The sequence below is a fragment of the Penaeus monodon genome, unplaced genomic scaffold, assembly GCF_015228065.2.
Source record: "Penaeus monodon isolate SGIC_2016 unplaced genomic scaffold, NSTDA_Pmon_1 PmonScaffold_14912, whole genome shotgun sequence".
Lineage (NCBI taxonomy): Eukaryota > Metazoa > Arthropoda > Malacostraca > Decapoda > Penaeidae > Penaeus > Penaeus monodon.
In genome coordinates this window covers 1-8,861 of record NW_023644057.1, presented here as the reverse complement: position 1 = coordinate 8,861, position 8,861 = coordinate 1, and the positions used below count along the sequence as shown (strand labels likewise).

Sequence of the window (8,861 nt, the reverse complement as noted above, 5' to 3'; positions counted from 1 at the left end):
AAAGCCAGGTCTCCTTTTCAGTAACCATGTTCGCACAAGACAAAGACCCATGGAGTAGCAATATATATATCAATAAACATTAAAATCCATGTACGTCTCCCACATGAAATATCCGGGAAATCGCCTCTGAATATGATTAATCCCACACAAAATTCTCTTTCATTCTCTCTCCTCTTCGTTCTGTCCTTATTCCTTCTCTTCGGCATAAAGTACTTCAAATTGGAGATGCGGGGTATCGATCCCCGTACCTCTCACATGCTAAGCGAGCGCTCTACCACTTGAGCTACATCCCCTTATAAAGTGCTCAGTACTTACAGAAATGTCTTGTGAGGAGGGATTAAGTGTTGGATGGCGTCATAGAAAACGGGACTTTCGAGGATGACCTGAACCATTTTGTTTAACATTTAAATCACATCATGTGCAAAAAATTACTTCCAAATGAATAATCCTCGATTTTCAAAACGTTCTCTCAGAAAACTAAGAAAACACCTTTCACGTCTAAATACAAAACATCTTTCCGAATTAGGCTCGTTTTCTCCTTGCTGTGACTTCCTGACTTCAAAATTATCATTCTCGCCTTTTCATTTTATCTTCTACGCCTTTTATAGAATATCACTCGAAAATACAACAGTCAAACAGCTCCGAGTATGGCCCTCATAGTAATTGTTTTGTAATAATCACTAAAAAGCTTGTATAAAAGCGAGGCTCAGATACAGGACGCGAATATAAAATGGCTTTTTTCAATAATCTATTTTTATTTAATTATCTCTTTGCAGTCAACCTGAACTGAAGCAATGTAGCTGCAAATTATTAGGGGAACAAATATAATATGAATAATAATTAAAATCATTTAAATGATACTGAGGATGGGGTTTTATAAAGCCTATATTGGTATATCCACTACTTCCATTATTAACAGAATTAACTATAGCTATTTGTTTAAGAACCTTTATAAAAACGATTGAATAATCATCTGCGATTTCTGCAAGTGCGTAACTTATTCCAATTATCATATTGTTATTACTATTAACATGAGTCCAGGGTTCGTGTAGTTTTCCTTAACTGGTGTATGCCAGTCCATCTCTTTTCTATTGGTTTCGTGTGTAAGTTCATATAAGCTTATTTACAGCTCGCAGTTCCTTACTCTCTTTTATAAACCCTCCTCTCCCTTTCGCCTTCACACCTGAATATGGAATCCAGGAGGATCTCGAAATTGTCTCGTTTTACATATACAAGTGCATATACATATATATACATACATATATGTGTATATGTATATATGTGTTTGTATGTATTTATATACATAAGTATATACAGTTATGTGTACATATATACAAATAAATATGTATGCATATATATGTGTATATATATACATTATACAGCTATATGCATACAGTATATGTCTATTATTCTAAAATGAGAGAAAAAATAGAGAAAGAATGAAATTAGAAACTAAAAAAATAAGAGAGGGAGAGAGAGAGAAATTATGTATATATAGATATAGGTATAAGAGATAGATATGGATAAAGATATAGATATATACATATATACAGAGAGAGAGAATGAAATGAGAGAGAGGGAGAGAAAAAGAGAAAGATAAGACAAATGAGGGGGAAAAAAGTGAGAAAAATGAGAGATGAGAGAGGGAGAAAGAGAAAGAGATGAGAGAAGTGAGTGAGAGAATGAGAAAAATGAGAGAAAGAGGAGAAAAAAATAAGAAATGCAGAGCTCACCAAGGCACGCTGGACAAATCTGCATGTGTTAGACAAGCGGAACTAAGAGCAGCATCGCCTCTGCTTGTCTGGTTTCTTGCCTCGTAATAAATAAATATATATATATACTATGCCAGTTCCTCAGACCTGGTTGCACTGATTTCGATTTTTCATACCGGTGATATAATTTGAGTGACAGAAATACCACTATGTATGTTGAGCTTGTTTCGTGTGATTAAAGTTTTTTTGCGAAAATAGAGGAAAGGTTTCTCATTTGCGTAATATGAGTTGAGTAGACCTATAAATACGAAGATAACATTTTTAAGTAAGAATAATTAAATGTTTTTATCTCTTCAGTCTTTCAAAAAAAATAACTACAGAAGATATTTGTCAAAAAATACACACAAATCCATCGTACACCCGTAGTCCCACAGCTGAAATATCCGGGAATCGTCACTGAATAGATTAATCCTAGAAAAAAAATCATTATTCTCTCAACAAAATTACTTCCAGGAAGATATTTGTCAAAAGAAATAAATAGATAAATAAAATAACATTAAATCCATAGTACGCCCGTAGTCTCCCACCTGAATATCCGGGAATCGCCTCTGAATACGATTAATCCACACAAAATTCTCTTTCATTATCTCTTCCTCTTCTGTCTTTATACCTTCTCTTCGGCATGAATACTTAAATTGGAGATGCGGGGTATCGATCCCCGTACCTCTCACATGCTAAGCGAGCGCTCTACCACTTGAGCTACATCCCCTTATAACGTGCTGCGTATTAGAGAAAGTGTCTCGTGGGAGGGATTAAGTTGGACGACGTCGTAGAAAACGGGACTTCGAGAATGACTAAACCATTCTGTTTAACATCTAAATCACATCATGTGCAAAATTTTTACTTCCAAATGAATAATCCTCGATTTTCAAAACTTGTTCTCAGAAAATTGAAAAACACCTTTCACGTCTAAATATAAAATATCTTTCCGAATTAGGCTCGTTTTCTCCTTGCTATGACCTACTGACTTCAAAATTATCATTCTATATTTATCTTCTACGCCTTTTAAGAATATCACTCGAAAATACAACAGTCAAACAGCTCTGAATATGGCCCTCATAGCAAGTGTTTTGTAATAATCACTATAAAGCTTGTATAAAAGCGAGTCCCAGATACAGGACGCGAACATAAAATGGCTCTTTTCAATATTTTTATTCCATTATCTCTCTGCAGTCAACCCGAACTGAAGCAATGTAGCTGCAAAATATTAGAGCAAGAAATATAATATGAATAATATATGTAGAAACATATTAAAAAAAACTGAGGAGGGTTTTTTTTATAAAGCCAATATGGGTATGTACACTACTTCCATTATTAACAGAAATAACTATAGCTATTTGTTTAAAAAGAAGCTTTATAAAAACTATCGAATAATGAACCGCGATTTCTGCAGCCAAGTGCGTGACTTATTCCAATTATCATATTGTTATTACTATTAACATGATGTCCAGGGTTCGTGTAGTTTTCCTTAAATGGTGTATGCCAGTCCATTCTCTTTTCTATTGGTTTCGTGTGTGTTTCTTGTACCCTTCGTGCTCTACTCACTATAAAGCATGTATAAAAGCGAGTCCCCGATACAAGACGCGAATATAAATTGGCTCTTTCAGTAATCTATTTTATTTACTTATCTCTTTGAAGTCAACCTGAACTGAAGCAATGTAGCTGCAAAATATTAGGGAACAAATATAATATGAATAATAATTAAATCATTTAAATAATACTGAGGAGGGTTTTATAAAGCTTATATTGGTATATCCACTACTTCCATTATTAACAGAATTAACTATAGCTATCTGTTTAAGAAGCTTTATAAAGACGATGGAATAATCATCTGCGATTTCTACCAAGTGCGTGACTTATTCCAATTATATTGTTATTACTACTAACATGATGTCCAGGGTTCGTGTAGTTTTCCTTAACTGGTGTATGCCAGTCCATTCTCTTTTCTGTGGGTGTGTGTGTAAGTTCATATATCTTATTTACAGCTCGCAGTTATCCTTACTCTCTTTTACAAACCCTCCTCTCTTCTTTGCCTTCACACCTGAAGATGGAATCCAGGAGGATCTCGAAATTGTTGTCTCGTTTTTAATAAATCTAGTTTGTGCATTGCGAGTTTTTCTACAATCGTATTAACACATTATCATTCATATATATATATATCACTCCTGAGAATGAGTATAAACTGCATCCGGCAGTGGAGTTCTGGTCCTGAGGAGTGTGGAGCCACCTCTTAGCCACTATTGCTCCCAGATACACTTCGACCCAGAGTGGACCACCTGCTAGGGTCCCATCTATAGCATGAATAGAAATATGGGCAGAGGGGGGAACTCTTTAGCCTTGACTGACAATCCTTCTAGTTATATTGTCTCAATAAAAACACCGTCAGGGAAGGCAACGGGAAACTACCCTGACTGATCTTTCTCTTGTATTTATGGCAGACGTCTTAGGAAACGGCCCTCAGCCCCGTGGAAAAGACTGCATTTACAGATAAGACAGGCTCATGGTGAAAATGGACGCTATATTATATATATATATATATATATATACAATAGTATATATATATATAATATATATGTATATATATATATATATGCATATATATAAATATTATATATGATATATGTACATATATACAAACACATAATACATATATTTGTATATGTATGTAATATATGTGTACATATGTACATAGTATATATATAATATATATTATATATATAATACATATATACAAATACTTATATAATACATTATACAATATATATATATTCATATATAAGTAGTATATATACATATATATGAATATATACAGATGTTTTGATGATGACCTAAGTAGTACTTACTATTGGTGCACTGATAGTTTTTTATTTAAATGATACTCCGTATTATTAAATATTCTTCGTATTCGGTATTCCTCATATAATGTAAGTATCTAATTAGGTGTCGAGGTGACCTGGCATAATACTAAACTAGCAACTAAGTAAAAGGTTTCGAATCCGAATCGACTATGTTCCGGTGGTGACTCGAGCACTCCTTGCTGACTCCGACCAGCACCAACACCTGGCTTTCATAAGGCCACTCCGCCATCATTGTAAGTTTGTGCGGTCTTGCCTATGTCACTCTCGCTAAGTATTTATGTTGATGTATTTTATACTTCTAGGATGTGTAGGTTAGGAGTATGATTGTGTTTTGTTTTTCTAATCTATTTATAATAATGTATTATTAATGTACATAAAACAAATAGCGAATAAGTTACTTTGTTCATCCATGTGTTTTACCCGGACAAAGTTTGAACTTGCTATGGGCACCAGATAATACCCTAGACTTTAAATGGGCCATAACAAAGATATATGCATACAGTATAGATGCGTGTTTTATTTAAAAAATATATATATATGTGCATGTGTATGTATATATAAATATATATACATTATGTATGTACAGATAGATAGATAAATATAATATAATATATATATATATATATATATATGCATATATGTGTGTGCGTGTGTATATATATGTGTATGTATGTATCTGTCTATCACCTGAAATATCCGGGAAATCGCTTCTGAATCCCACACAAAATTCTCTCTTCCTCTTCGTTCTGTCTTTATTCCTTCTCTTCGGCATGAAATACTTTCAATTGGAGATGCGGGGTATCGATCCCCGTACCTCTCACATGCTAAGCGAGCGCTCTACCACTTGAGCTACATCCCCTTATAAAGTGCTGAGTACTTACAGAAAGTGTCTCGTGAGGAGGGATTAAGTGTTGGACGGCGTCGTAGAAAACGGGACTTTCCAGGATGAACAAACCATTCCGTTTAACATTTAAATCACATGTGCAAAAATTTTACTTCCAAATGAATAATCCTCGATTTTCAAAACTTGTTTTACGCCTAAATCTAAAACATCTTTCCGAATTAGGCTCGTTTTTTCCTTGCTATGACCTACTGACTTCAAAATTATCATTCTCTCACTTTATCTTCTACGCCTTTTAAAGAATATCACTCGAAAATACAACAGTCAAACAACTCCGAATATGGCCCTCATAACAAGTGTTTTCTAATAATCACTATAAAGCTTGTATGAAATAGTTTCAGATACAGGAGGCAAATATAAAATGTTTTTTTTTCAATAATCTATTTTTATTTAAATATCTCTCTGTAGTCAACCTGAACTGAAGCAATGTAGCTGCAAAATATTAGGGGAACAAATATAATATGAATGATAATAGAAACCATTTAAATAATACTGAGGAGGGGTTTTATAAAGCCTATATTGGTATATCGACTACTTCCATTATTAACAGAATTAACTATAGCTATTTGTTTAGGAAGCTTTATAAAAACGATTGGATAATAATCTGCGATTTCTACCAAGTGCGTGACTTATTCCAATTATCATATTGTTATTACTATTAACATGATGTCCAGGGTTCGTGTAGTTTTCCTTACCTGGTGTTTGCCAGTCCATTCTCTTTTCTAACTTACACACACGTGTGTGTGTAAGTTTATATAAGTTATTTACAACTCGCAGTTATCCTTACTCTTCTTTTATAAACCCTCCTCTCTCCTTCGCCTTCACACCTCAAGGTGGAATGCAGGACGATCTCGAAATTGTTGTCTCGTTTTTTAATAAATCTAGTTTGTGCATTGTGAGTTTTTCTACCATAGATCAACACGTTAGAATGCTTTAGCATTCATATTTATATATATTACTCCTGGGAATGAAAGTGGGAGTTCTGGTCCTGAGGAGTATGGAGCCACCTCTTAGCCACTATTGCTCCCAGATCCACTTCGATCCAGAGTGACACCTGCTAGGGTCCCATCTATGACATGAATAGAAATATGGGCAGAGGGGGGAACTCTTTAGCCTTGATATTAAAATCCATAGTACGTCGAGTACTAAATATCGGGTATCGCCTCTGAATATGATTAATCCCATACAAAATTCTCTTTCATTCTCTCTTCCTCTTCGTTCTGTCTTTATACCTTCTCTTCGGCGTGAAATACTTTAAACTGGAGATGCGGGTATCGATCCCCGTACCTCTCACATGCTAAGCGAGCGCTCTACCACTTGAGCTACATCCCCTGATAAAGTGCCGAGTACTTACAGAAAGTGTTTCGTGAGGAGGGATTAAGTTTGGATGGCGTCATAGAAAACAGGACTTTCGAGGATGACCTGAACCATTTGTTTAACATTTAAACCACATCATGTGCAAAAAATTACTTCCAAATGAATAATCCTCCATTTTCAAAAAACGTTCTCTCAGAAAACTAAGAAAACACCTTTCACGTCTAAATCCAAAACATCTTTCCGAATTAGGCTCGTTTTCTCCTGCTGTGACTTCCTGACTTCAAAATTATCATTCTCGCCTTTTCATTTTATCTTCTACGCCTTTTAAAGAATATCACGAAAATACAACAGTCAAACAGCTCCGAATATGGCCCTCATAACAAGTGTTTTGTAATAATCACTATAAAGCTTGTATAAAAGCGAGTCCCAGATACAGGACGCGATATAAAATGGTTTTTTTCAATCTATTTTATTTAATTATCTCTTTGCTCAACCTGAACTAAAGAAAGTAGCTGCAAATTTTAGGGAACAAATTAAAATATGAATAAAAATTTAAAAACATTTAAATAATGCTGAGGAGGGTTTTAAAAAAAACCTTTTTTGTATATCCATTACTTCCATAATTAACAAAATTTAATTAGCTTTTGTTTAAAAAAAAGCTTTTAAAAACGATTGAATAAAATCTGCGATTTCTACCAAGTCGTGACTTTTCCCAAATTATATTTGTTTTACTATTAACATAAAGCCGGGTTTTCGTGTAGTTTTCCTTAACGGGTGACCCATCCATTCTTTTTTCTTTTGGGTTTCGTGGAAGTTCTAAAACTTATTTACAGCTCCAGTTATCCTTACTCTCTTTCCTTCGCCTTCACACCTGAAGAGGAATCAAAGAGGACTCAAAAAATTTTGTCTCTTTTTAATAAATTAGTTTGCGCATTGTATTTTCTTCTACCGAGTAAAACACGTTAAATTTTCATTTTTGCTATATAAACTACTGGGAATGAGAAAAAACTGCACCCGGGCAGTGGAGTTCTGGTTTAAGGAGTAGGGACCACCTCTTTCCACTTTGCTCCCAAATCCACTTCTAACCAAGGGGAACCCCCCCGTGGGGTCCATCTATGGCATAAATAGAAATGGGCAGGGGGGGGACTCTTTAACCTTGACTGGCGTCCTTTTAGGGGTGTGTCCATAATGATCGCGATTTCTTCCCTTGTTTTAGGACAACATCTCAGGAAATGGCCCTCAGCCCGGGAACAGACTGCATTAACAGAGAAAAAATCATGGGGAATGGATGCGAAAGGACCTGTCTAGGGACAAAGCACTAGAAGATATATACTACATATATATGAAACGTATGTGTGAATATAAAGCTATACACACACATTACATATACATATTTTTTTTATTCTCTCATATAAAATATATAAATATTTTTTATGCTTTTTATGGTACATATATACTTTTACATACTTTGTATATATTACGTATTATAGTATTAATTAAAATATATATATATATTATATTTATCCCTATTTAAGATAAATAGATTTATACAAATTTTATATGTCACATACAAAAACATTATAAGGGTTTTGTATAATTTTGTAATAGATTTTTTATGCGAAAAACCAGTATTATGCTGAGTTTGTTTCGTTTATTAAAAGGTTTTTTAGCGAAAGGGGTGAAAGTTTTCTCTCATTTGGGGTAAGATGAGTTGAGCAACCTATAATTATTGCCTAAGATAAAAATTTTAAGCTAGAATTATTATGTTTTTTATCTCCTCGTCTTTAAAAAATTAAAACTCAGCAATAATTTTTTCAAAAATACACAAAATTTACGACATCCGTATCCCACAAATGAAATTCCGGGAATCGCCTTTAAAGATCAATCCCAGAAAAGAAAAAAACCATCTTTTCCCTGTTCTCTCAACAATATTTCCTCCGCAAGATTTTGTCAAAAAAAAATATTGTTACGCCCCCCGCCTCGTCCCCTCTCCACCAAAAACAAGGCCCGGCT

General features: G+C 34.3%; 3 non-coding genes across 3 annotated transcripts; all 3 read right to left on the bottom strand.

Annotated features, from left to right (window-relative positions):
• Nucleotides 1–220: 220 nt before the first annotated feature.
• Trnaa-agc lies at nucleotides 221–293 on the bottom strand. Its single transcript has one exon. It is a non-coding gene; the product is annotated as a tRNA-Ala (tRNA).
• A 2,115-nt stretch (nucleotides 294–2,408) lies between these two features.
• Trnaa-agc lies at nucleotides 2,409–2,481 on the bottom strand. Its single transcript has one exon. It is a non-coding gene; the product is annotated as a tRNA-Ala (tRNA).
• Nucleotides 2,482–5,416: 2,935 nt separating this feature from the next.
• On the bottom strand, nucleotides 5,417–5,489 carry Trnaa-agc. The gene has a single exon. It is a non-coding gene; the product is annotated as a tRNA-Ala (tRNA).
• Between the last annotated feature and the right edge of the window lie 3,372 nt (nucleotides 5,490–8,861).